Raw genomic sequence first — 27,036 nt, forward strand, 5'->3', positions numbered from 1 at the left:
TAGACTCATGAATTATTACATGTACTATCTTTTTAGGGATTTGGCAGAAACACCCTTTACTGAGAACTTGCAAATTTTCTGTTACCTAGTTTTCTTACTGTTTCATCCCAACCCTCCTGCTTACACAGCACCTTCTCATTTTTTATGTGTGTCTTTTCACTTTTATTACATTAAATGTTACTCTTTCCAAAACCTTTTCATGGAGCTCTGTGTTCTTAGGAGGAAAAGCACAGTATAAACCTAATAAGCAAAGCCAAGTTTGAAATCCAATAAAGAAGAACCTCTAGAAATTATTAAAGACTTCACTGACAGAGAAATTACACCATGATATCCCATTTCCTCATCTTTTCACTGCAGTAGAATCAGTGAAATCAATATATCTGAAATGAACTGCATACAGTTCATTCAGAAGAATGGCTCTGGCACAAAAGTGAGCAGCTTCTAAAAATTGTTAAGACTGCTTATTCCTTGAAACAGTATGCACAGAGTTTTAGTAAGGTTGCTTTCTTTTTTAAATTTATCTAAATTGAAAAAAGTGAATGCCAGTGCTTTTGATGGGTCCACAGATAGATGCTAATGGACCCCAATATTAAAAATTGAAAATCCCATAACACAGTCACAATATTATAAAAAGGTCATGCCTGTTTCACATTTGGAACTCAGGAGCATGAGGATTAACAAGTGTTTATAAATACGGCAGGTAAACAAATAGTTTATTTGGAATTTAGTTTGGAAGCACCAGTATCTAATCTCTCAGAGAAAGAGTATAAACAACATCTAGATCAGCTGAGCACAGGAAATATAACCATCCAAGAGATAACACACAATAGTACACACAGATGGTTTAGAGACCCTTATATTTCTTCTATTCTGTCCACACTATTTGTTTAAGTTTAAGGAATAAATATATGTTAATATATACTTATTCCTAAATGTAAGTGACAAACCAAAGATAAAATCATTAAAGAATAATACACCAAACACATGCCAGGTACCACATCAGGCATTTTTTCATGCATTTCATTTACTACCCCAAATTCCCCTGCAAGTTAGGATGTAATAGCTTATTCTAAACTTGTAAGTTACAGTTCCTGATATACTCCCAAGTTCTTGAGAGATGTTCCATCTACAGGCCTCATTAAAAATATGGCCTTAGTGCAGAGCAACTAAGCCTGTGCACCAAAACTACTGAATCTGTGCTCTAGAGCCCACGAGCCACAACTACTGAGCCCGTGTGTCACAACTACTGAAGCCCATGCACCTAGAGCCCATGCTCTGCAACAAGAGAAGCCACCGCAATGAGAAACCCACACACCACAGAGAAGAGTAGCTCCCACTTGCTGCAACTAGAGAAAGCCCACCCACAACAATGAAGACCCGATACAGCCAAAAATAAATAAATAAAATAAATAAATAAATAAATAATATATGGCCTTAGGTGGTCATGAGTTGTACTGGGTGATTTTCACTGTATTACACTCATTTATATGAGTTTTGTTCAGGTGTAGGCCCCTCATCCAAGATCAGTCAAAATGTGGGCTGCCAGCAGAAAAATATATTCTAGGCCAAAAAAAATTTCTTCTTATGGGAATTTCAGTGTACAAACAGAAACAATCTATCAGTGGGTAGCTGTATCAGTCAAGGTCCAGTCAGAAGAGATAACCACACCAGATATTTGAATAGAGGAAATTTAAATAGAGATTTTGTACATAGGTAACTTAAAAGGCAGGAAGAAACGTTGTTTATCACCCCTAAAGTGAAACACCTACCTCCCCTAAGACTGGAGAATAAAAGGAAGAGGTTTGAATTATTAAGACAGAAGCTTAGACAAGAGACCCCACAGAGCTGAAACTCTGGCTTCTGAGGAGGAGGTGTTGGCCAATGTTACTGAAGTTCCTGAAACATAATTGTCTGATACCCAGGGCAGACTTTTAAGAAGGGGGCGCTGGCCTCTGGTATTGGTGTCTCAAAGTGGGGCACGGTCAAGCTGAGCCTGCACATGTGGAGAAAACTGCAAACTTGATTCATCTCCCATAGAAAGGAACTGTGTCTTTTGAGTTAAGAGTAGCTAGGGTAATGCTCACAGAAACAAGTAGACAGAAAGCAACCAAGAAGGAGCAATTCTTTTCTTCCTCCTCTAGCCTTCCACTCTTCCAACACTCCCTATTGACAGAGGACAACAAAGAGCCAGCAAAACAGATACATGGTTTGCAGAATCCCAGCACCAGCATCACAAAGAAAATCATAAGAGGATGGGTTTGAATCTGAGAAAGAAAACCTTAATAACTATTATATTCTGTTCCTTTGGCCACTCAGCTTTCACACATGCTTTTTTTATACATATTTTAACTTCCATAAGACAACAAAGCAATTTATGTTTTCACTGAATAAGTTGCAACTATCTTTTATTTAAGTGAAGACATTCTTACACTCTGCTGAGATAAAAAGGTATAAAATTCCAACAGTTATAGTAACTGAGTCTGGGAGACTGTCACATTACCTATCTTTGATCTATGTTAATTTATCCTCAAACTCAATTACAGTCACATCTGCATATTTTGTTCCCTGAATTATAAATCCCCTTACCTGAGTGGCCAATTCTGATACTGAGTTATAAATTTAACCTTCTACAAAGTTTGGATAAAGTAGTGATGGGAAGAAAGAGAGAAGAAATTATACACATACACATGCACACACACATACGTTCAACAAACAAGGAATAAAATATATAAATATAAATACCAATATAAATATATAAAGCAAGGAATTCCTCACTTCTGTAACTGATCTTGAGGGCATAATTGATATCTATAACTTCAGTCTTACATTATTTATTCCATTTTTCTTTTGTCTTTAAGCATAGGCTTTAGGCCACAATTGATATTTATAACTTCCTTTTTCCAGAACTTCTGTTTTCTTTGTCTTAAGCTAATCTGGTCATGTTTCTTTTCTAATGGTGGTTCTTCTAACTTTCATTCTTGAAGGCTCTAAAACCTTAGTGGTTTTTATTTTTTTCATTGCTGTATTTTTCCATTAACTTACATTATCAGACATTAAAGTATTATGAGACGGCCCAAGGCATTCTCTAAGTTCCAAATATAAACTTTCCTGCCCCCATTTTGTAGCAGCAACCAACTTCTCCCTTGGTAATCTGTGTCAGTCACCCCAGTGAGTAGAGTAACCACCTGGTTTTCCTGTTGGTTCAGTGGCATGGAAAGCAGAAAAGGGCCAGGTGAACTCTCAAGTTGCAATTGAATAGAACCAAGGCTGTACCTTTGGTGGAAACCTTCCTTCCTTGGAGGTACCTCCAACAGAGCAGAGATCAAAGTTGAGAGTGTGAAAAATAAAAACTCTGTGATTTAAGCTATTTTAGTAGCAAGAGTCGTTCCCACTTCCTCTCTTTGATTCCCAGGCCTGTGTACTCTGGATATAGGAGAGAGCAAATATGTTGGTCAGTGATTAAAACATATGCTGTGCCCTAAAATATAAAACCCCACTCTTTCAAATGTTTGTGATTTTCCCCCTAAATTGGCAGGCCTTTCCATCAGTGGATTAGGACAGCTGCTGCTAAGACCAATGAATTCCATGAGCAAAAGCCCTTTACTGCTCTTATTTTGCTATGAAATAAGTTTCTTGACCAGTATCAGTGTTGTACAAAATGTCATAATGATGTATAGGCTATAATATAAATCTTTGGATGGTGATGTTGGCAGAAGCACTAAGGGCAGAGAAGGCAAATCCATATCCAGAATACATGTCTATTCTAGTGAGGACAAATCTCTGTCCCCTCCTTGATGTAAGTGGTCCAATGTGATAAACCTGCCATCAAGTGGTTGTTTGGTCACCCCAGAGAATGGTTCCATTCCAGAGTTCATTGTTGGTCTCTGCTGTGGCCAGGTAAGGAACTCAGCAGTAGCTGGGTAGTTTAACATTGGAGAAGGACATACATGTGGATAAGTCCTATAAATAGTCTCCATCCCTGCCATTGTGGCTACCATGGATGCATTGGGCAAGAATTTCATGGCTGAAAAAGAGGCTGACTAAAGTCCATAGAATGTATCATTTTGTCAACCTAAGAAGCTCTTCTGCAGTGGATGAATTTTGGGGAACATTCAAATAGGATATAATTATTTTCAGACTCTGTACCCACTCTGACAGATCCATCCATACATCTCTTACCCAGGCTTCACAGTCGCCAGTTTTTCAATCCTGTTCTTTTTGAGTTCCTATCTATCCAGGAGAATCATTAGCATCTACCTGTGAATTAATGTCGACTTGGTCTTTTGGCCATCATTTGGCCTAGACAAAGTAAACAGCCAAATATTACACATGAAGTTCTGAACACTAGAATATTTTCCTTCCAGCTTTTCTTTATGGCCACCTCTGAGTAAAGTTATAATGACTGGTCGGTTAATTAGGCCTGGATGTTTTATTCTTTAGACAATTGTTCATAGGGAATTTCCAAAAGAGCCATAGGTACAAACTGAGAAAAAGAGGCACTATAAAAGAAATTATCATCAAAGAAGTTTGAGCCATATACTCATTCAATTTATGTGTGCTTCCCAGAACTTCTCAAGCTCTAGTTTTTATACATCCTCTTGCTGATTGATTGCTGCTGCAAGTGCCCAAACTTATTGGTCACTCAGATAACATCATTTTGTAATAAGAAGCATAGGTAAATAGTCATTTCTCCCATAGTTAAGTGTTCAGTGTCTTTTAGGGCTCAGTAGCAAGCAAGGAAGTGTGTCTCAAAGGGGTAAATAGCTGTTTGCAAAGGAGAGCAAGGATTTCTCAAAAACACCACAGAACTTCACTGTGATTCTTCTATTAGTCTTGCTAGGTGTCTCATAAAACATCCCTAGTTGCCACAGACAATTTGAAAAATATTGGATCTTTTATTCATAAGGCAAAGTGGAAGAGTAGCTGGGACTTCAACTTAGAATTTCTGCTAAGACATTTCTTGCTCTGGTTCTCACTAAAAGCTGGCAGACTTATAGGTTACCTTAGGTATATGATGCTCCCAAACCCAAAAGGCCCATCAAGTATTGAGGTTTTTTCTGATGGTTCTTTTCCTGAAGTTTGCCTTTCAATGTGAAGGAAATATTACATGTTCCAGATCTTTGTATTCTTAGAAACTTCCTTGAGTTAGCAGGCCCCTGAGTATTCTTGGGGTTTCTATACCATCATCTGTGTCACATAGATCTTTCTAAGGAATCTAAAGTTCTTGTTACTTCCTGTTCACAAAGTCCAATAAGTCATAATATTAGTGGAACGATGTGATGTGACATGGAGTATCCAACTTATTAAGATCTTTTGTGGGCTATGTTATTGCAGTGAACAAAAGAGTTGATATAGTCCTGAGGCAAAATATCCAACACTACACTGTCGGCCCCACTGGCTAAGTGTAACAGTTTTTGATTGCCTTTTCCAGTTGATATGTAGCAAACTGCATTATTCAAGTCAATAGCTGCATATAAAGTGCCCAGAAATGTGTCAGTTTGCTCCATAAAATAAACTATGCCTGGAACAGTGGAAGCAACTGTAGTCTCTGCCTGATTCAGATACAATAATTCATATTCTCCAAAATTCACCCACCCTCTGCACAGCTAAAAGAGGCAAGTAAAATAGTGCTACTATAGGAATGATCACACATCTTTCTAGATTTTGACGTTTACCCTAATAGCTACAGTACTCCAAGAATGAGATGCTGTTTCTAGTCTACTATGTTGGAAGAAAAGGAAGTTCTAGGGTCTTCCACTTCATCTTTCCTACTATAATAGCTCTATATCATTGGTTAGATGTCAAATGTGGGGTTTCCACCAGTTGCCAATTATAACTATTTCTATTATATATTGAGGAACTGAAGAAATAGGAAGAGACCTCAAACATATTGGACTCAATGTGATATAAACTTAGGTTAAAATCTTATTTATCATCTGAATTAAATAAAATATTATTTTGGCTGGTTGACCATGAACAATTAGAGGATTTTGTACTCTCATGATTTGCTACAATTCAGAGAAAGCATTCAGTAATTTCCCAAAGGTCTAGATATTTATGTTTTCACAGTGTGCAATCGCTCTATTAAATGCAATCCTCTTTGAGGGTATGCTTGAAAGAAGGATATACTTTGAGTAAATACTTGTGGCAGTGTTGCTGGGTCCTTCCTCAAGGGAATCGAGGTTTGCCTTCAATCCACATAATTCAGGCCTATGAACGAGCTTAGTCCTAGAAACTGGATGAACAAAAATGATTTATTATTGTGGTGAATCAATTTAGGTTTCTGGCCACCAGATTTGGAGTCTTGTTGTTGTTGTTATATAGATCAAGTAAATTTTTAGTAACCAGAGTATATATTTATTGATAGAGATACCATGATCAATTAACCACCAACAACATCCCTGTGAATCAAAACTTTCTAAATGCCACTTTATCCTTTATCCCTGCTGTCATTTTCAGTGAAAACAGGTTAAGCACTGCCACCTAGCATCTGTATTTCTGGTATTCAGTTATCTCTATTAAAATAGAAGTTTCATTTCTATTGCATCATCTCTATCATCATACCTGTTCTACAAAGAATAACTAACACAGCGTATTTCAAGGATACTGATGTTTCACCTACTAATATATTTCTTGATATCTTAATGGAGAATTCTCTGGGTCCTATGAGGGTATGTACTGAGAGAGTAGAAATGTATATTGCATATGAAAACTCCACAACAATATTCCTTACTCTTTAATTATTTGGATTTCTTTCCCTTAATTATTTCAGGGAAGTTTCAGTGAGTTAGCATCTCAACCTCATTTAAATACAGATCATGGTTAAGTTCACACTTTAGTCAATCAACTAAGTAAACTATCACAGCCATTTCCAGGTGTACAAGTTAATGCATTAATCCAGAATCTCTGGTAAGCTAATTCATATCAATAAATTCAATTTGATTCAGTGTTTTATCCCACCCTAATTCATCTAACATTCTTAGAATATATTTCCACACATATTTCACTTGTTTCTTTGGATATGAATTAACAAAATCTTGAAATTATTTTGCCACATAAATTATTTCCTCCTGGTATAATGTGCAGTAGCTATCTGGTCTGCTGAGACACTTTCTTCAGTAAGCATTTCAAGGCAGACATGTAATAATGAGCTTAACTGATGATAATGCATGTCAGAGGTTGCTAGCATTCTGTTTTCCATTGCCAAAATACATGTCACTGCATTAAAGACCAATAATGTGACCAATACAATTCCCAAATAATATCTGATGGTTTCTTTGCTGTAACAAATTTATTAGTCCGGGTCTAGTCAGGAGACAGAAACCACACCAGTTATTTGAATAGAAGTTAATCTAAGAAAATTTTAACTAGGTATAAATTTTGATTAGTTAACTAAAAAAAAAAAAAAATACTAAGTTTTCACAGAGGTTACAATTGTAGGAAGTAACTGCTATCTAAGACTGCAAGAATATAAGGAAGAGGCTGTAATTATTAAAGTTAGAAGCTTAGAGGAGAGGCCTCATGGATCTGAGACCCATGTCCCTAAGAAGGTAATGCCAACTTCTTGGATACTGTTGTCTTTGGTGGGGGAGCAATTAAACTGGTTATGCAAGTATTGGAAAATCTGCACACTGGATTCATTGCTGCTAAAGGAAAGAACTGTAGGTCTGGTGAATAAGAATAGATCAGCTGACACTAACAGGAGCAGAAAGTAGACAGGGAGAATGCAGGAAATAAAAAGGAAGGAGCAAGTCTCTTCCTCCTTGTCCAGCCTTGTTATCTCATTCTAATGTCTTCTACTGACACAGCTTCTCAGGAACTAAGTGGCAAAGAATAAATGTGGTTTACAGAATTTAAGTCTGAGTATCACAAAATAGATAAGTAAGTGGATATTTGGAGTTGAGTTACAATAAATTTAAAAGTTGCACAATAACTAAAGAGAAAATCCATTGGGAGAACAGCCAGATTAATGGTATAACATTACAGGGTAGATGTTGGACTCTTTCTACAGTTGATCATTTCCCTGGGTCAAATTGTACATATTTTGTTAATGTTATAAGTGTGTGCATCCTTATACCAATTCCTGTTCCCATATTTAAGATATTTGAGTGAGTCCATTCCTTCTAACCAAATAAAATATACCTAAACAACCCTTCAATTTAAAGACGACAAGACAAAAAAGACTAAGCTCACAGCTAATTCAGCAAAATTAACAGTTTAATCCAGTCTAGATATGTAATTCTAGAAAATGGACATCCACTTATAATTATTATTTTTAAAATTTTGTCAACTACTACACATAGATTTTCTTTGGTAGTTCTGAAAGTTTGTATGCAATGAATTCAAATGTGGTCAGAATCCACTTTCTGATCAAATTATTCATACATATAGCAATTTCACTGCTTTTTTGTTTTTCAGTTTTATTTCTAATGTATGGAATGGAGATTTTGAGACCAAAGCCTCCTAACTAATCCAAAATAATTGTATTGGATAATTCCTTTTGGGAATTTGGAGAATTACATTTTACCTGAGGCAGGTATAACTGTCATTAGAAATTAATTGACTTTAGCTACAAAACTTTTATTGTGAATTTGGTTTCTTTAAGTATGTCTGCTAAGAACTGATTATCTTAGGATTTGTTGGCAACTAAGCTTTCTGAATCATAGGATAAGAACCCAAATCTTTGAAAAGAAGTGATCAACCTGAGGCGGAATGTCATTCTGAAAAACGCATCACTATTCCTGACAAGCAGCTATAGCTTCATTCTATTTACAGCAAAGTATTAGTGTGGTAATAAGGCAGAATTTCAGATGCTTTAGTTTTTAATGTTTAACTATATGTTTTGTTTACTACAGTGAAATTATTATAGATTCTATATACACCATTATGCCTTTAAATTTTTAAAAGCAAGAATTGCATTTAATTGCATGGTGGCATTGCACAATATATTCAATGTTAATATTGCTAGATAAATGATTTTACAAAAACTTATAAAATAATTGTATAGTTTCTCTAGTAATCATCTATAACACTTTATGCTAGTGTCATTATTTTATCCCCAAAAGCAACTCTTCCATCATCATTATAATAAAAATTATATCTAAGCAGTGCATTTGCTTTACTTACCTGTCACACATTCTTGATTTATCTAAACTATACCAAGAAATTTTTTAATAAATTAATGTACCATAAACTCTATTACTGCCTAGAGGGATCAAACCTTCTTAAAAGATATGGGAATATTATAATGCAGTTATTTCTCCACAATTTCTTAATTTTTAGGCTGACCTACCTAAAAGTAGCATTCTATACAACTGTGAATATTATATATGCATGCATATATATATGTGAAGTTACATGCAATATATCTGTAGCAAAGAGCTAAAAATTATAAAATAATAGTCATTTATATCAACCTCTATATAGAATTTATTAAAAAATAAACAGTATAAAGAAAAGATTTGTAATATAGGTCTAAGGCCACTCTATGTTCTATATAAATAGGGATAATTTTGACTGCTACTGGTTATCTAATTCACTAACTATGTTTATTCTTACAACGAAATAAAATCCTGTAATCTTAAATTTGTCACACTAATATGTGTACATTTATAGTGCCAATCCTATATCTGAATATATCAGATGGGAAATATTTTCATTCTTCCAGGAAGTTATTCCTTACCTTACCACATTCTGAGAAAATTACTCTAAAGTTTCCATAAGAGTGACAAGCTAAACCATAGAGCAGCTAGAATTTTAACAGAGAAGTAGGGAAAGAAAATTAATTCTACTGAGGTTGGAACAAGTCTCAAAGTCTGGCCTCAAAGACTATTCTTGCAAAGAGAGTAAGATTTAATTGGATCAAACTGTGGGACAATTCATGTCTCAGAGCCCCATGGAAAATAAGAGATAAATTAGCTGGCAATTAGTAGAGGCTAACAAGCTGTGATGCAAGTGGATGCAAATGATTTAAGAGAGATCAAGGAAACAATCAAAGAGAACCCTGCAAAAACCATTGTCTCCCAGGGCGATTATGAACATGGTCAAGGCTGTGCCCTATAAAGGGTGACATCAGACGCTGCACACTATGGGGGAAATAAACTTTACTGAAATAGTTCAGCCAGTTCACTAAACAAATAGTCAAGCTAACAGTAACAACAATAAATCCTGGAGAGGGAGGCTCTATCAGTATCCAGAATTACCACAATATATTATCTAAAATATCCAGCTTTCAATAACAATAACAAAAAAATATGATACATGCAAAGAAATAGAAAAGTGTAACCCATACACTGGAGGAAAAATCAGGCAACAGAAACTGCTTTCTGAGAGGGACTGAATGTCAGACTTAGCAGACTAAAACTTCAAAGCAACTATTATAAATAAGCTCAGAAAACTAAAGTAAAGTCATACTTAAAAAATAAAGAGTTAGATGACAAGTTCTCATCAAATTGAGAATATCTGTAAAGAGACAGAAAGTATTAAAATGAGTCAAATGGAAATTCTGGAGGTGAAAAGTACTATAACCAAAGTGAAAAATTCACTAAAGGATCTCAATAGTAGTTTTAAGCTGGGAGGATCAAAAATAAACTAGCTTGGGCTTCCCTGGTGGTGCAGTGGTTGAGAGTCTGCCTGCTGATACAGGGGACACGGGTTCGTGCCCCGGTCCGGGAAGATCCCACATGCTGCGGAGCGGCTGGGCCCGTGAGCCATGGTTGCTGAGCCTGTGCGTCCAGAGCCTGTGTTCCCCAATGGGAGAGGTCACAACAGTGAGAGGCCCGCGTACCGCAAAAAAATAAGTAAATAAATTAATAAACTACCTTGAAAATAGATTGATATATATATATTATGGAACATGAAGAATAATATGAAAGAAAAACATATGAAGAAAAGTGAACAGGATCTTAGAGATCTGTGGGATACCATCAAGAATAGCAAAATATACATAATGAGAGCACCAGAAGAAGAGGAATGAGAGAAAGCAGAAAAAAAAAGAAGAAGAAGAAAGTAATGACTGAAAAAAATCTTCTCTTTGGCAAATGGTGCCTGGACAACTGATATCCACATGCAAAAGAAAGAAATTGAATCCCTTCTTCATACAAAAAATTAACTCCAAGTGCATCATAGAACATAGAAAACATAACAGTAAATCTTTGTGACTGTGAGTTAGGAAAAGCTTCTTAGGTATAGCACTGAAAGCACAAGTGACAAAAGGCAGAAAAAATTGTACCTCATCAAAATTAAAAACACATGTGCTTCAAAGGATACCATCTAGAAAGTGAAGAGATATTTGACAGAACTGGAGAAAATATTTGCACAGCATGTATCTGACAAGGGACTTGGATCCAGAATATATAAAGAATTCTTAACCACTCAGTAATAAAAGGCCAGGTAGGGCAATTAAAAAATGGGCAAAAAATCTGAATAAACATTTTTTTCCCAAAGATATACAAATAATATATAAGCACGTGATTAGGTGCTATTTTCTAATGACATCATTAGTCATTAGAAAAATACAACCAATACCACAATAAGATATCACTTCACACCCACTAGGGAAACTGTAATACAAAAGACAGATAATACCAAGTGTTGACAAGGATATAGAGAAATTGAAATCCTTATACATTGTTGGTTGGACTAAAAAAAAGCTGTAGCTACTTTGGGGATTTTAGCAGTTCCTCAAAATCTGAAACATATGAGTTACCATATGACTCAGTAATTTCACTACTAGGTAGGTGTATATCTCACAGAAATGAAAACATACATCCAGGGCTTCCCTGGTGGCGCAGTGGTTGAGAGTCCACCTGCCGATGCAGGGGACATGGGTTCGTGCCCCGGTCCAGGAAGATCCCACATGCCCCGGAGCGGCTGGGCCCGTGAGCCATGGCCGATGGGCCTGCGCGTCCGGAGCCTGTGCTCCGCAATGGGAGAGGCCGCGACAGTGAGAGGCCCGCGTACCACAAAAAAACAAAACTAAACTAAACAAAACAAAAAACATACATCCACACAAAAACATGTACACAAATGTTCATAGCAACATAATTCATAATAGTAAAAGAATAGAAACAATCCAAATGTCCATCAACTGATGAATAGATAAACAAAATGTGGTATATCATTCAATGGAGTATTATTTGGCAATGAAAATAAATACAGGAGCATCCTACAACATGAATGAATCTTGAAATTATAGTATGTGAAAGAGACCAGAGGTAAAAGTCCACGTATTATGATTTCATATATGTAAAATTTTCAGAATAGACAAATAAAGACTGAAATTAGACTAGTGTTTGCCTAGGACTGGAGAAATTGGTGGAAATGGGGAGAGACTGGTAATGTGTTCAGAGTTTCTTTTCTTGGTGATGGTTGTCCAACTCTGTATTTATAAAAAACACTAAATCATATACATTAAGTAGGTGAAATGTATGGCATATGGATTATATCTTAATTAAGCTGTTAAAAATTATATCTACCCTAATTACAGAATGATAAAAATATCACTTCAGTTCTCCAAATAACATAAGTGTACAAACTTTTTAGACTATGAGATTAATAAATAAAAAGTAACTAGTATTGTATGGTTTCAGTTTTAAGTTTTAAGTATTACATTTCTAGGATAGCTGGACTATCTTTCTGCCTAAAACCAGAAATAAAGAGATTCTCTTGTGACCCCTTCAGGCATTAGATTAATTTGCTCTACTCTTAAATATAGTTATATTAAGAAGATATTGATATTTTGATTCAGTAGCCTTGAATTTCTAATATTTTGAAGTATATTATAATTAAAGTTTAAAGTTTTACAGAGGGTGTTTCAAAACTTAAATTAGCATCTTGTCTAAATATTACTAATATTAGAAACAGTTTATTATTAATGTTCTAGATCTGTAAAAATTTAAACTATGACTCGCATTGAATCCACTTCAGAAGTCAACATAGTTATATATTAAAATGTTTAAAATTGTATAATGATATTTTGCTTTGAAAGGCATACTTGCAATTTTAAATATCTTCTAATAGTACCATTGATACTGCAAATCTTTTGTAACATCTGGAAGGCAAAATAGATGCTAATGATTAGATGTTTGAAACTATTAAATTAAGAAAATTAATTTTGTCTTAAAAAGAAGAGTGCTTATGATTCTTCCATTCAGCTTAAAAACATAATATTCAGATCTTTTACAAATAGCCAAAATTCATTCACATGGAAAATGCCAAATGATAAGACGATGTTTCTGAAATATAACTTTGTTTCTTATTAAAAAGAAAAATTCATAATATACTGGTTTACAGGTAACTATGAGTCAATAAGGATAATTATCATCTTCCTTTGAATGCTACATTTAAAATTAAAGTTCATTTAATATTCAAAGTCATTAAAGGAGATAGAGTAAATATAATTTTATTCTGCAAAAAGGCGATGTTCAGAAATAGAACTCTATAAATCAATTGCCTAACTAGAATTAATTATTTTGAATTATTTCAATTATCCTAAAATGGAATAGGATTTAAATAAAACCAATATATTTTCTGCAACCACCAAAAATTTATCTAGTAACAGTGACAGTTTTAGGATTCAATGTAAATTTGGATTAAGTTTTTAAAAGAGGGGGGTCTTCCAAATTTGTTTAAATAATCAAACTTTAGAGAATAATTAATTCATTGTTAAAAGTACTGTGTCCTGAAAATTATAAGGGATATACAGTTTATAAAATTTATATAAATTGTCCAAACTGAAAACCACCTTTAAAATGTCTCACTAAAGTCAAAATTATTCAAAGGCTAAATTTTTGAGTAACTAGAAAGCAATATTCATCACTGAATAATTAATAGAAATGATAATAAATTTAAGTATATGCAAAATATGATACTTATATATATGAAATATAAAATGTACATATTAAAATGTATTGACATAATGTTGGACAGGATTGTTTAAATCTTAACTTTGACTTTCAAATGTTTTACATTAGAATAACATCTGGTTTATATATTATATATGCACATTCACCTTTTTAAATGTAAATATGTGTGTATGTATATATATATATATATACACATATATGTATATATATACATATATGTGTGTATATATATATATGGGACAGATACCCTCAAGCCTGTGAAACAAAAAGAAATACTATGGGAAATAGAGGTGATTTCCTTAAAAACACAATGTAAGGTTTCTTCCATTTTAGCCATGTCAGAGCAATGGATACTACACTCACCTTCTCACTGTGAGCAACTATAACCTGAATAAAATATAGAAAGCATTTCCTTTTATATGCTGGGTGACACAGATCCAGGACTATGATCCTTGAGGCAAGGATATCACAGAATGAGTTCTAAGATCATGCTAGCTTTATTCTATGGGTCATTTTTTTTTTTAATTAGTAAAATGATTTTTATTTTTCAATGAAGATTATTTCATGACATCTAAACATGCCTTTGATAATATTTAACAGATGGTTTTACAATGTAAAAATTTTTGTCCAGTGTTATTAAGGAATAAATGATAAATATAATTGTATTAAATATATACATATGATGATTTTATATACATTGCGAATGATGATCAAGATCAAGATAATTAACACAGCCATGAACTCACATAGTTAGCTCATTTTTGTGTGTGGTGAGAATGTTTTAGATTTACTCTTAGTATATTTCAAGTATACAATATGGTATTATTAACGTAGTCATCATGCTACACATTAGATTCTCAGAACTTATTCATATTATAACTGAATGTACCCTTTGACCTACATCTCCCCATTTTCCCCTCTCCACTCCAGGTCCTGGCAACTGCCATTCTAGTCTGTTTCTATGAGATCAGCATTTTTCTTTTTTTTTTTTTTTTCAGATTTCACATATAAGAGATATCATATAGTATTAGTCTTTCCATAGCGATTATTTTGCTCAGCATAATGCCCTTAAGTTTCATACATGTTGCAACAAATGACCTGCAGAACAAGGGGGTGGAGCTGGGAGAGCTGGGAGCCAAACCATAATTTTGGTTGTCACACGTTACTGGATGATGTTCCAAACAATAGATTGGAGAGACTGCACTGAGCACATGAGACGTTCAATTAAGATGCCAGAAAGGCTGTATTTTAGCAATAGCACCCTGACATCAGGGCTACCATAGACCTACTCTGAAAAAACATTGAAAGAATAAAACAACAAAGCCACCAAAGGACCCAGATGACCCACCTGCTTACTAAAACAAAAGCCATATTCTTTAGAGGAAGACATCAATATAGAGACTCTTAACAATTAAACATCCACAATAGCCAGCATAAAGTTATTACACATGTGAAGAAGGAAGAGAATATTACCTAGGGGACAGGTAGTTAGCAACAGTTCTAGAGATGACAAAAATATTGAAATGAACAAACAAGAAGCTTTTATATTTGGGGACAGAAAATAATTGTAGTTGATTTTTTTTCAAAATAAAAGTCTATCCCTCAGTTGCAAAAACTCCAAAAACTTTAAGAAAGATAAACAAACACAAAGAATCTACACATAAGAACACCACAGTTAAGTTCCTTAAAAGAGCAAATAATGTGTGAGAGGGAAGAGAAACAGAGAGAGAGAGAGAGAGAGAGAGAGAGAGACTTCAAAGGATCCATAAAAAAGAAATATATTACATAAAGGGAAATAAACACTATTGAATTCTGATCGAAAAAAATGCAATTGGGAAATCAATGCAAAACTATTTTTTAAATGCTGAAAAAAAGAAAAAACTGTCAAACTTGAATTCTATGTTCAGCAAAAGTATACTTTAAAATTAAGGCAAAATAAAAATGATTTATATAAGCAAAGGCTAAGATATCTACCACCAGTAGATGTGTTCTGAGAAATTGTGGAAGTTCTTTGGGCTGAAGGAACATGACTGTAGATAAAACTTGTGATGGCTAATTTTATTAGCAAATTGACTAGGTTATGATGCCCAGCTGGTTATTCACATACTAGTCTGGATGTTACTATGAGTGTATTTTTATATTTTATTAGCAATTATAATCAGTTGACTTTAAGTAGAGTTCATTAACCTCCATAACGTGGGTAATCCTCATCGAATCACTTGAAAGTCTTAAGAGAAAAAAATGAGGTTTTCCAAAGAATAAAGTTATCTGTGTCAAGACTGTGACATAGAAATCCTGCCTCAGTTTCCAGCCTGCTGGCCTATCCTACAGATTTTAAACTTTGCCAGCCCCATAATCACAGGAGCCAATTCTTTAAAATCTCTGTGTCTCTGTCTTTCTCTCTCTTTATATATATATCTATGTACCTCAATAGATAGCTATATCATTGATTCTGTTTCTCTGGAGAACCTCAACTGATACAAAGCTCTTACATATATGAAAAAAATGAATGCCACAAATGGTAAATACTTGGATAAGTGTAAAATGTTTCTCCTCTCTTTTTATATTTAAAATATGTGCACTGTTGGCTAGTTCTATTTCAGTTTTAGCTGAGTAAGTCTCTCGAAGACTGATGCTCATCAGATAATAACTCTAACCAAATAACAAACAGACATAAAAAAAAAGGAAACTTCTTAAAACCTTCAAAAAAGATAAAGAAAGCAGACAGATTATAGAGAGATGACAAAATCTGGAAATAGAAGTTATCCTATAGGGTGAGTTCCCTGTTTTTAACACTTTTAGCTGAAGGGTCAAACCTGGGTTTTAAAATCTGTAGTGTTTGTGGTCTGAAAAATCTACAGAGTTCTAGGCAAATACAGCAATTATAGAATGTGGGATAATCATAATAAGATATCACCTCACACATGTAGGGGTGGTTATTCTCAAAAAAACCAATGTCATATTAATTATGTTAATGACTTTGTAATCAATGGATTCTACTCTTTTAAAAAGATACTAATAGGTCATATTATAGTTTCTAAAATGACTCAATTGAAAGTGGAGGAATTTCTTTGATAATTAGGTCTGGCACTGATGATATAGTTTCTCTGCTGCTGGAAGATTGTTGTAGAATCATGCGCAAACTGTTTATGATATATAAACAGACACCAAACACTTCATTAATTTATTAAACAGATATTTATTAAATAGCCATTAAAAGCTTGACAAAAACCTACGGATCAGAATACAGAGATCCACAAAGCATTGCCCTCTAAGAATTGCTGCCATCAGTGTTAAATAAAATAGGGCACACAAACTCTCCTTATTATTGCATTTAACATCCTATATGTACTTGATTTAATTACATGTAAAACAAAAGGTTTTTACTTCTTTTGCTCATTTTAAGAATTTGATAAACACTATAGAAACATATTCAGGAAAAATAGGCATACAATATTTTCCATACAATTTTAGGGAATTTACAGTCTTCTAAAATTGTTTGACAAGGCCAAGACCTGGTCTTAGATGATTCTGATTATGTGGGAGACATGTGAACAAGCAATGTATGTATATGAACTTTCTAAACAATGGTGTATTGGGCCATTTTAAGGAAGCAGCTGATTAAGAGAAATATTTTCAGAAAGTGAAAGGTCCCTGCTACATGGATTAGATGGTCAAAATCAGCTTCAACTTACTTATTGCTAAATCTGGATTGATTGGTATAAGAAGTATTTTGTTTGAATAAATATATGGAAGTTTTTGTTGTTGCCGTTTTTTTGAGAAGTAGCATAACATATTGGATTCTGAAGTTAGACTCTTTTGGTTTTAAATCCTGGTTTTTAATAATTACTAGCTCTAAGTCCTGAGTTTTATGTTGTTTTGTTTGTGTAAAATGGGGCTAATAATAGCACCTACCTCTTGGTGATTTTTGAGGTTTAAGTTAGCTAGTGTTTGTAAAGAGTTAAGAATGACATATGGAAATACTAAAGAGTATATAAATGAATGTTAAATAGCATTTCACTGACTTTTGAACTATATAAAGAAGTCCTGAGATGTAAGGATATCATTAAAAGAGTGAAAGGAATTGGGTAAAATTATTGAGAAAGGCAAGAGAGTACATGACAAATTAATTTCCAGATACTATTTTTAGAGCCACAAAAAATTATTTTAACAAACTATCAAAAGTAAAAGGATAATCTTAGAAAATCTTTTTGTATTCAAATCCCTATACTTTTACTTCCACAACTAATATGTGTACTACTAAAAAACACACATATTTTTAGAGTAGCTTTCTAGATGCATTTTATAATGCCTAAGTTATGAAAGATACACAAGTGTAGGGAGAAATTATATGAGTTCATTGTTAGACTATGGTAAGGCTATAAGAGGACAACAGAATGGAGACTGCAAAAAGAAATAGGAAAAAAAAAAGAAAAAAATAAAGCAAGTAAACAAAAAACAATAAAAGAAAAAGCCTGGAAGGCAATATTAATATGGTGGAGTAGGAGGACCCTGAACTCATCTCCCTTCAGGAACACATCAAAACAACAACTACGTATAGAGCAACTTTTGCTGAAATCGACCTGAAGACTAGCAGAATGACTCTTCTATAACCAACACTGTAAAGAAAGATCCACATAGAGTTTGGTAGGAAGAGAGGAGAAGCAAGTTAGTCAGGACCTGCGCCCCCTAGCGGGTGACCCAGAAGAGGAGGGAGATATCACAAGTTTGGGGATCCTCCATGGGATCTGAAACTTGGAATATGAGACTCTGAAGCTGGCTTAAAACCAGTAGGGCTTACTGAAGGGCTGTAAGGAACCGAAACTTCACCCTGAAGAGCACAAGCACAGACTTCCTTTCTCCCAATCACAGCACAGCGGCAGCAGATTGAAAACTGCCTGGTGCTCTGGCTGGCTTTCCAGGATCGCCTTAGTGTTCAGCCTTCACTGGGCTCTTGCTCTCACCCCTCTTTCTCTTGTACTGGTCCCACTAAGGTGGAGACTTCCATTGCCAATGACAATGTGCACACTAAGAAGGAGCAGAGCCAGCTCTGACCCCAGCCCTACTTCTGACTAGGCAGAGGCAGCCATTGGCAGCATGTTCCTCTATGCACATGCTTGGGAGGGAGTAATAACAGCTCCAGGATGGAAACCACCATTTCAGACATGCACGTCCACATGCAGACTTGGGAAGGAGCAGAACCAGCTCAGTAGCGCAGCTCCAACACCTTCTGCACAGACCCAGCCTCTAACTAAGGCACACACACCAGTGAAAAGGTGTAACCAGCACAGAAGTGCAACACCAAACCCTTAGGCCCTAGCCATGCCCCAACCCAAGGCTGAAATAGCCAACACACCTGGGAGAAATGCAACTCCCGAAGGGCTTCTGCTCTAGTTACTTGAGCTCCAGTCCCACCCCTCCCCCCATAGGGCAGTGACTGCCATTGAGCATAGGAGAAGCCCAGCTCACACCTACCTGGATCTGGCTTTAGCCCCTTCAGTTCCAGCCATACCTCCCAACAAAGCACTGGCTGCCAGTGCACCCTAGGGGACGATGCAGCCCATGATCTCTTCAGATCCAGCTCTCCAACCAAAGCCAATGGGCATATGCAGACTGCATAGGGACACTCCTGCATAAGTACACACCTTCAAGACTGGATACATTATGGTTTCATCTAATTTCATAGAGGCAGAGAAAGTTAAACAAAATGAGGAGACAGGTGAATATGTTTCAAATAAAAGAACAAGAAAGAAAATCTGAAAAAAATTCTAATGAAATAGAGATAATTTATTTGATAAAAAGTTCAAAGCAATAGTAATAAGAATGCTAACTGAACTTAGGCAAAGAATAGACAAACACAGTGAGAATTTTCACAAAGAATTAGAAAATATAAAAAAGAACCAGTCAGAGTTGAAGAATAAAATAGCTGAAATGAAAAATTATCTAGAAGGAATTAACAGCAGATTAGGTGATAGAGAACACATAAGGACAACATCTATAGGACAACACCAAGCACATTAACATTTGCATTAAAGGAGTCCCAGAAGAGAAAGAGAGAATTGTTGAAAATGTATTCAATGAAATTATAGCTGAAACTTCCTGAACCTGAAGGAAGCAGATGTCCAGGTACAGAGAGTCTCTAGATGAACCCGAAGAGACCCACACCAAGACATGTCATAATTAAAATGGCAAAAGTTAAAGATAAAGAGAGAATTTTAAAGGCAGCAAGAGAAAAACAGAGAGTCACATACAAGGGAACCCCCATAATACTATAAGCTGATTTTTCAGCAGAAACTTTGAAGACCAGGAGGGAGAGACTTGATATATTTAAAGTGCTGAAAAAAAAAAAAAAAAAAGCCTACAACAAAGATATTCTACCTGGCAAAGTTAGAAGGAGAGATAAAGAGTTTCCCAGACTAGCAGAAATTAAGAGTTCATCACCACTAAACTGGCCTTACAAGAAATGTTAAAGGGTCTTCTGTAATCAAAAAGAAAAAGGTCATAATAAGAAATAAAAAATATATGAAGAAAAAATCCTATTTAGTAAAGGAAAATATATGGTAAAATAAGTGTATCGGCAACCTAAAAAGCTAGTAAGAAGCTTAAAAGACAAATGTTGAAAACTGCTCTAACTATAATAAAGAGTTAAGGGATACACGTGAAGATGTAAAATATTACATCAAAAACACAAAATGTGTGTGGGGGAGATAAAAAATGTAGATCTTGGGGCTTCCCTGGTGGTGCAGTGGTTGAGAGTCCGTCTGCTGATGCAGGCGACATGGGTTCATGCCCCGGTCCGGGAAGATCCCACATGCCACAGAGCGGCTAGGCCTGTGAGCAATGGCCGTTGAGCCTGCGCGTCCAGAGCCTGTGCTCCGCAACGGGAGAGGCCACAACAGTGAGAGGCCTGCGTACCACAAAAAAAAAAAAAAATGTAGCTCTTTTAGAACATTTTGAATATAAATGACTGTCAGTTTAAAACAGGTAGTTATACATATTGGTGAACATATATAAACTCCTTGGTCACCACAAATCAAAAATGTACCATAGATACACAAAAATTAGAGGGAAAGGAATACAAGCATAACATGAAAGAAAATCATCAAGCCACAAGGGAAGAGATTAAAAGAAGAAAAAAACAGAGAACTAGAAAAACAACCAGAAAACAAGTAACAAAATGGTGGTAAGTACATACCTATCAATAATCACTTTGAATGTCAATGGATTAAATGTTCTAATCAAAAGACAGGGTGGTTGGTTGGATAAAAAACAAGACCCATCTATATACTTCCTACAAGAGAATCACTTAGAGCTAAAGATACACACAGACTGAAAGGCAGGGAATGAATAAAGATATTATATGTAAATGGAAACAAAAAGAAAGCTGGGGTAGCAATACTTATGTCAGACAAAATAGACTTAAAAATAAAGTCTGTAATAAAAGACAAAGAAGGGCATTATATAATGATAAAGGAATCAATACATGAAGAGGATATAGCATTTGTAAACATATATATACCTAATATAGGTGCACCTAAATATATAAGGAAAATATTAACAGACATAAAAGGAAAAAATGACAGTAATATAATAGGAGGAGATTTAACACCCCACTTACACAAATGGACAGATAATCCAGACAGGAAATCAATAAGGAAACAATGACCTTAAATGACACATTAGACCAGTTACACTTAATAGATATCTATAGGACATTCCATGCAAAACCAGCAGAATATACATTCGTTTCAAGTGCACATGGAATGTTCTCCAGGATAGATTGCGTGCTAGGCCACAAAACAAGTCTCAACAAATTTAAGAAGATAGAAATTATATCAAGCTTCTTTTTCAACCATAGCAGCATGAAACTAGAAATCAGTTACAGGAAGAAAAGTGAAAAAAACCCCACAAATACGTGAAGACTAAACAACATGCTACTAAAATCCAATGGATCAATGAAGAAATCAAAGAGGAATTAGAAATACCTTTAGACAAATGAAAATAAAAATGAAACTTTCCAAAATATATGGGATGAAGCAAAGAAAAGAAAAATCTCATTAAAACAACCTAAACTACCATCTCAGGAAATTATAGAAGGAAAAACAAATTCCAAAGTCAGCAGAAGGAAAGAAATGATAAAGATCAAAACAGAAATAAAAAAAATAGAGAACTCCCAAAATAGAAAAGACCAATGAAGCTATTATTTTAAAGATAAACACAACTGATAAGCCTTTAGCCAGGCATATTAAGAATAAAAGAGAGAGGATCTAAATAAACAAAATTAGAAATGAAAGAGGAGAAATCACATCAGATATCACAGAAATACAATCACAAGAGAATACCACAGTTATATGCCAACAAATTGAACAACGAAGAATAAATGAATAAACTCCTAGAAACATATAATCTTCCAACACTGAATCAAGGAGAAATAGAAAATATAAACAGACCAACTACTAATGCTACTGGCAAAAATTTGAATTTCTCAACCATTAGCACTGTGATTAAATGTCTCTATATGCAGTCATTTTCTACATCGTAGTAATTTCCTTTCTCTCTCTCTTTAGTTCAGCAAATATTTATTCAGTACTTTATATATACTAGGAGCTGAGAAAGCAGTAAGTACATAAAGATGCCTTGCACTCTGTCCCTGACCAGGGGATGCCGGTAGACTAAAGGCAGAGAGGCTTATAAAAGTATATAAGTTGCAAAGCATAAGTGCTACAGCAAAAGATATGAACAAATTGCCCAGGAGGAGAGAAGGAACAAGTAAGTGATACTCAAAAGCAGAATCAGAAATAGGTTGCTGCCATTTATCATTCTTTGTTGAATTTTTTTCTAGCTATGCAGAGTCTGCACTTGCATTTTTTATTTCAATGATTTTTCCCTTTATAAAGATATTTCTTATATTTTTATCATCTTCAGGATGTTATTCCAGAAACTTTTTTCATTATCCTCTTTAAAATTACTTATTTGCTAAATGTATCTTTCATTTTTAAATTATAACATGTGAATATTTGATAGCTAAGGATTTTTCCTGAGTTTTACATTAAATTTTTTTCAGCACTGGAAAAGAAAGTGATTTGAAATATTAAAAGAAGCCACTGATCTACCTCCAAATAAAACATTGAATAGGAACACTACAAATCTTAAAGTCACCTGAAGTAAAACAAAATTTTATAAGGTGAGGCTCTAAATAGACCAGATGTCTCAAATGGGCTTTTTTAGATTAACACATTTGAATGCATTCCTCTATGCATGAAAAAATTTACAGTTTCATTCTTCACTATTGAAACAGCGTCGGATACAAAAAAGATAAGTTCAGGTACTTACTAGCCCATAACAAAGGAAAAGATAATCATCTTTTTACATCTGAATTCTCCTGCTCTATGAAGCTATAAATTATTCTATGCACACACATACACACACACACACACACACACACACACAGACAAAAAAATTTGAAAACTTAAATAGAATAAAGCACAATCAACTTGTCTCTGTTCAGGTACGTTGTCTCTGTGAAGTCATTTTTTAATAGAAAAGACAACTTTCTACAACATGGAGTAACTTATCCATGTTAGCTATTTCTTACTTTGCCCATTTCAAAGTATGGATAAGAATTCTTAACTATTTCTTACATATCATGAGGATTAATGATTCTAAGAAGCTTTCAAGATGGAATTTCTTTCAAGTATAAAGCATCATCAATAATAAAGAAAAAGGAAATTAAACCATAATATCCTTGACCATGATGACAAATTGATGTCCTGATGGGCATAATTGGCATTTCATATACCTGGCTGTAAGGCAGATTTTGTAGTGCACCATTATTATTCTACCCAGGTACACAGATGATACTCATAATGAAACTTACACACCCCACACCTAAACGTATGTGTATAGAACACACACACACACACACACACACACTCAAATCTTACATGTTCTCTACAAGTTTACCCAAGAGAGAATTTAATCTCATGAGTGGATTAGAATTAATGTAAAAATGCTTCCACATCTTCAAAATTCAAAAGCAAGGTAAGTTGAGCCCAAATAATATACTTGCATTTTGAAGGCTATATCTCATATTTTATTTTATTTTATTTATTTATTTTTGATGTGGACCATTTTTAAAGTCTTTGTTGAATTTATTACAATATTGCTTCTGTTTTATGTTTTGGTTTTTTGGCTGTGAGGCATGTGGAATCCTAGCTCCCTGACCAGGGATTGAACCTGTACCCCCTGCACTGGAAGGCGAAGTCCCAACCACTGGACTGCCAGGGATGTCCCTATATCTCATATTTTAATGTTTTAGAAATCTTTGAGAGCTAACCTATAGTAAATAACTGTTGTATAAAACCATGAAATGTCATATTTTAAAATTGTGGGATATTAATTAAAATATGAATTAAAACTCAATATCCTCAGAAAAATATGCATAACACTTTTGCTGATAAGAGGAACACCTATATCTTTCAAGTCAGGCCCGATTCCATGATCAGTTAAGTAGGCAATTTAAGTGTCTTGCCAGCATATAAGTGACTATCTAATATGAAAAGACACACAGGCATTTGTAGGAGAAGCACAGTTAATTTTGATATGTTTAAATAAGATGGTACTTCAATCAAACTATATATTCCAAACAATTCTCTGTGATGCTTTTGATTCAGAAGTTTAGAGATGATAACACTGATGAGAATGTGGATAGTAAAATATCAAAACTGGCAGCACACAACTGCAATTTATAAAAGAAATTAGATTTCCCTGCAAAATAGATTAGGAGAGGAAGTGGAGACAAAGTGTCGTAGAACACAAAAACAACTCAAGCAACACTTTAGAAACTGGCAGAAGTAATTGCACCTCTGCTTAATGAAGTGAATGATTTAGGGACAAACTCTTCGGGTTTTAAATAGGGCTGGAGGGGAGGAATGTAAACTAGTTACCGAGCAAACTGCTTGGGGACTTTAAAATCTTCATGCTCAGCATCTCATACTTCCCTTGCATTTCTGTAGTTCTAATACTTCTAATATTTGATTACCTCAAAATGGAAAATATTTTAATTAAAAATGTTTAAAGATATAGTTAACAGATAGCTATTCAGGTGCATAAAAGGTGCAAACAACATGACAGTGGTAACTTAAATTGACCAGTAGAGGCAAAGTTGAACTCACTCTCACATTTATAATCATCTAAAATATTCATCGAATTTCTATTAGCTGCCAAACCTCTTTCTAAGCTGTGGGGATAACCTTCACAGGTCTGGCATTCTAGTGGAAGTAGATAGAAAACAGAGAAAAAAGAAACAGCAAGAAAGTTACAGGGAATATTAGAGGGTGCTACATATCATGGAAAGAATGAAAGAGGGGAGGGAGCTAGGAAGTGCCTGGGTTGGAGATGAGAGTTGAAATACAAAGAGATGGTAAGAGGAGGGTTTACTGAAAAAGTGACCTTAATGAAGGGGACTGGAAGGAGACAAGCGTTCAAACCTCTTAGGTATCTGGAGAAATACTTTCCAGTTGGAGCTTGCTGAGCTGAGCCTGCGCGTCTGGAGCCTGTGCTCTGCAACGGGAGAGGCCACAACAGTGAGAGGCCCACGTACCACACACAAAAAATAATAAATTAAAATAAATAAATAAATAAATAAGGCCCCAAATGTAAATCTTTGAAAATCACAGTCACCAAGTTTCACAATTTCCTTTCTTAAGAAGTGGGGAAGGAGGTTTACCTAAAATAGCCTTTCTATTTGTTTTTAAGGCCACAATACCAAGACATAACTGCTTCTCTGTCAGATTTAACCCAATTTGTACTTTATATCCAAGTTCCCAAACAGCTCTTGTTTGCCCTTGTTACCAGCACCAGCATAATGCCGAGCACATAATAGCTGCTCAGTAAGTTTTCATTGAGTATATACTTGAAATTATAGAGAAATCAAAATCTTTAAGACCTCGAGGACTTAAATAGTCTTTAGCTCCAGTCTTTGTTTTCAGACCATTAAATAAAGCTTCTCCAAAGTCAAACCTAGTACAATTTAGAAGCAGCTACTTCTGGAAAGTATTAGTATAAAGAGCCTTTTCCTGATATAAACTTCACAAATGAGTAAGTACAAAGAGAAAAAAAAAACAAACAAAAAAACAATGTTATTATATCTTTATCCGGGGATTACTTCTAGTATACTATGCTAAGGCTTCTACTGAAACACAGAAAAAGACTTGGAAAAATAAATAAGCAAAAAGCTTTTCTTAATGCTGCTAGAATTTAAGTGTTACTTAATGTGCCAAGGCAACGTTACTGCCAGAATATGGCCAACCTGGTGGAAAAGAACCTAGAGGACTCAGTTTGAATATGTACTTTCCTTTGAGCAAAGTTAGAGGAAGAATGTTTTGGTACCTTGGAGAATATGGTGTCAGTTTATATAAACAGTCCATTTAGACCAAGTCTGTATTCTTTGGAGGTAAAATTAAAGGAAACCTTTTTACAAAGAACAGAGAAACACAAGATACAAGCAATGCTACATCTGGGTTTAAAGGTGTTATGCTGTCCTTTTCATTTGTTGTTATCTCTGTACAGTGGAATTATGGGCAGTTTTCCTCTTTTTTTGAACTTCTCTGTACCTTCCAACTTTTCCATAAGGAGCATACTTTTTTAATAATCAAAAGCAAACAAATACCAAGTGAGAAAGCAAGCTTGCAGAAACCTAAAACTTTCAACTAGATAGGTAATGTTATCTGAAATTGACATAAATGAGATGATAACTTTCTAAATATTTTAAAAATAAGTAATTAGCTGGAGAAAGAAACAGATTGAGTGAGTTAGTAAAATACTGTGCTGATATTGTGGATATTGCAGAAGGAGTAAAAAAGCAGAAGATACATGGGATAGAGCCAAGACTTAATAGTGAAGGCTCATCTTCACTGCAAAAAAGTAAAGAAGAAACACTTGAGCCTGTGAAATAGATTAGGGGGTTTCAAATTATGGATTTTTAAATTGTGGAATTTCAAATTGCAGATTAAAGGGATCCCGAAAGACCAAAAGTAACAAGGTATGAACAAGTAGTTTGACTTTGGGCCAGCTACCTAATATCAGTTATCTCATCTTTTTTTTTTTTTGCGGTACGCGGGTCTCTCACTGCTGTGGCCTCTCCCGTTGCGGAGCACAGGCTCCGGACGCG

At 34.8% G+C, this 27,036-nt stretch overlaps 1 long non-coding RNA gene across 2 annotated transcripts in view; it reads right to left on the reverse strand.

Moving 5' to 3' along the window:
* LOC125964462 (uncharacterized) overlaps nt 1–27,036 on the reverse strand; it is a 79,274-nt gene that overhangs the window by 49,759 nt on the left and 2,479 nt on the right. For both annotated transcript variants that reach the window (XR_007477507.1, XR_007477508.1), the window contains exon 2: nt 25,355–25,427. This is a non-coding gene — a long non-coding RNA (uncharacterized LOC125964462). The remainder of the gene's footprint in view (nt 1–25,354; nt 25,428–27,036) is intronic.

Source organism: Orcinus orca, chromosome 5, assembly GCF_937001465.1.
Source record: "Orcinus orca chromosome 5, mOrcOrc1.1, whole genome shotgun sequence".
Lineage (NCBI taxonomy): Eukaryota > Metazoa > Chordata > Mammalia > Artiodactyla > Delphinidae > Orcinus > Orcinus orca.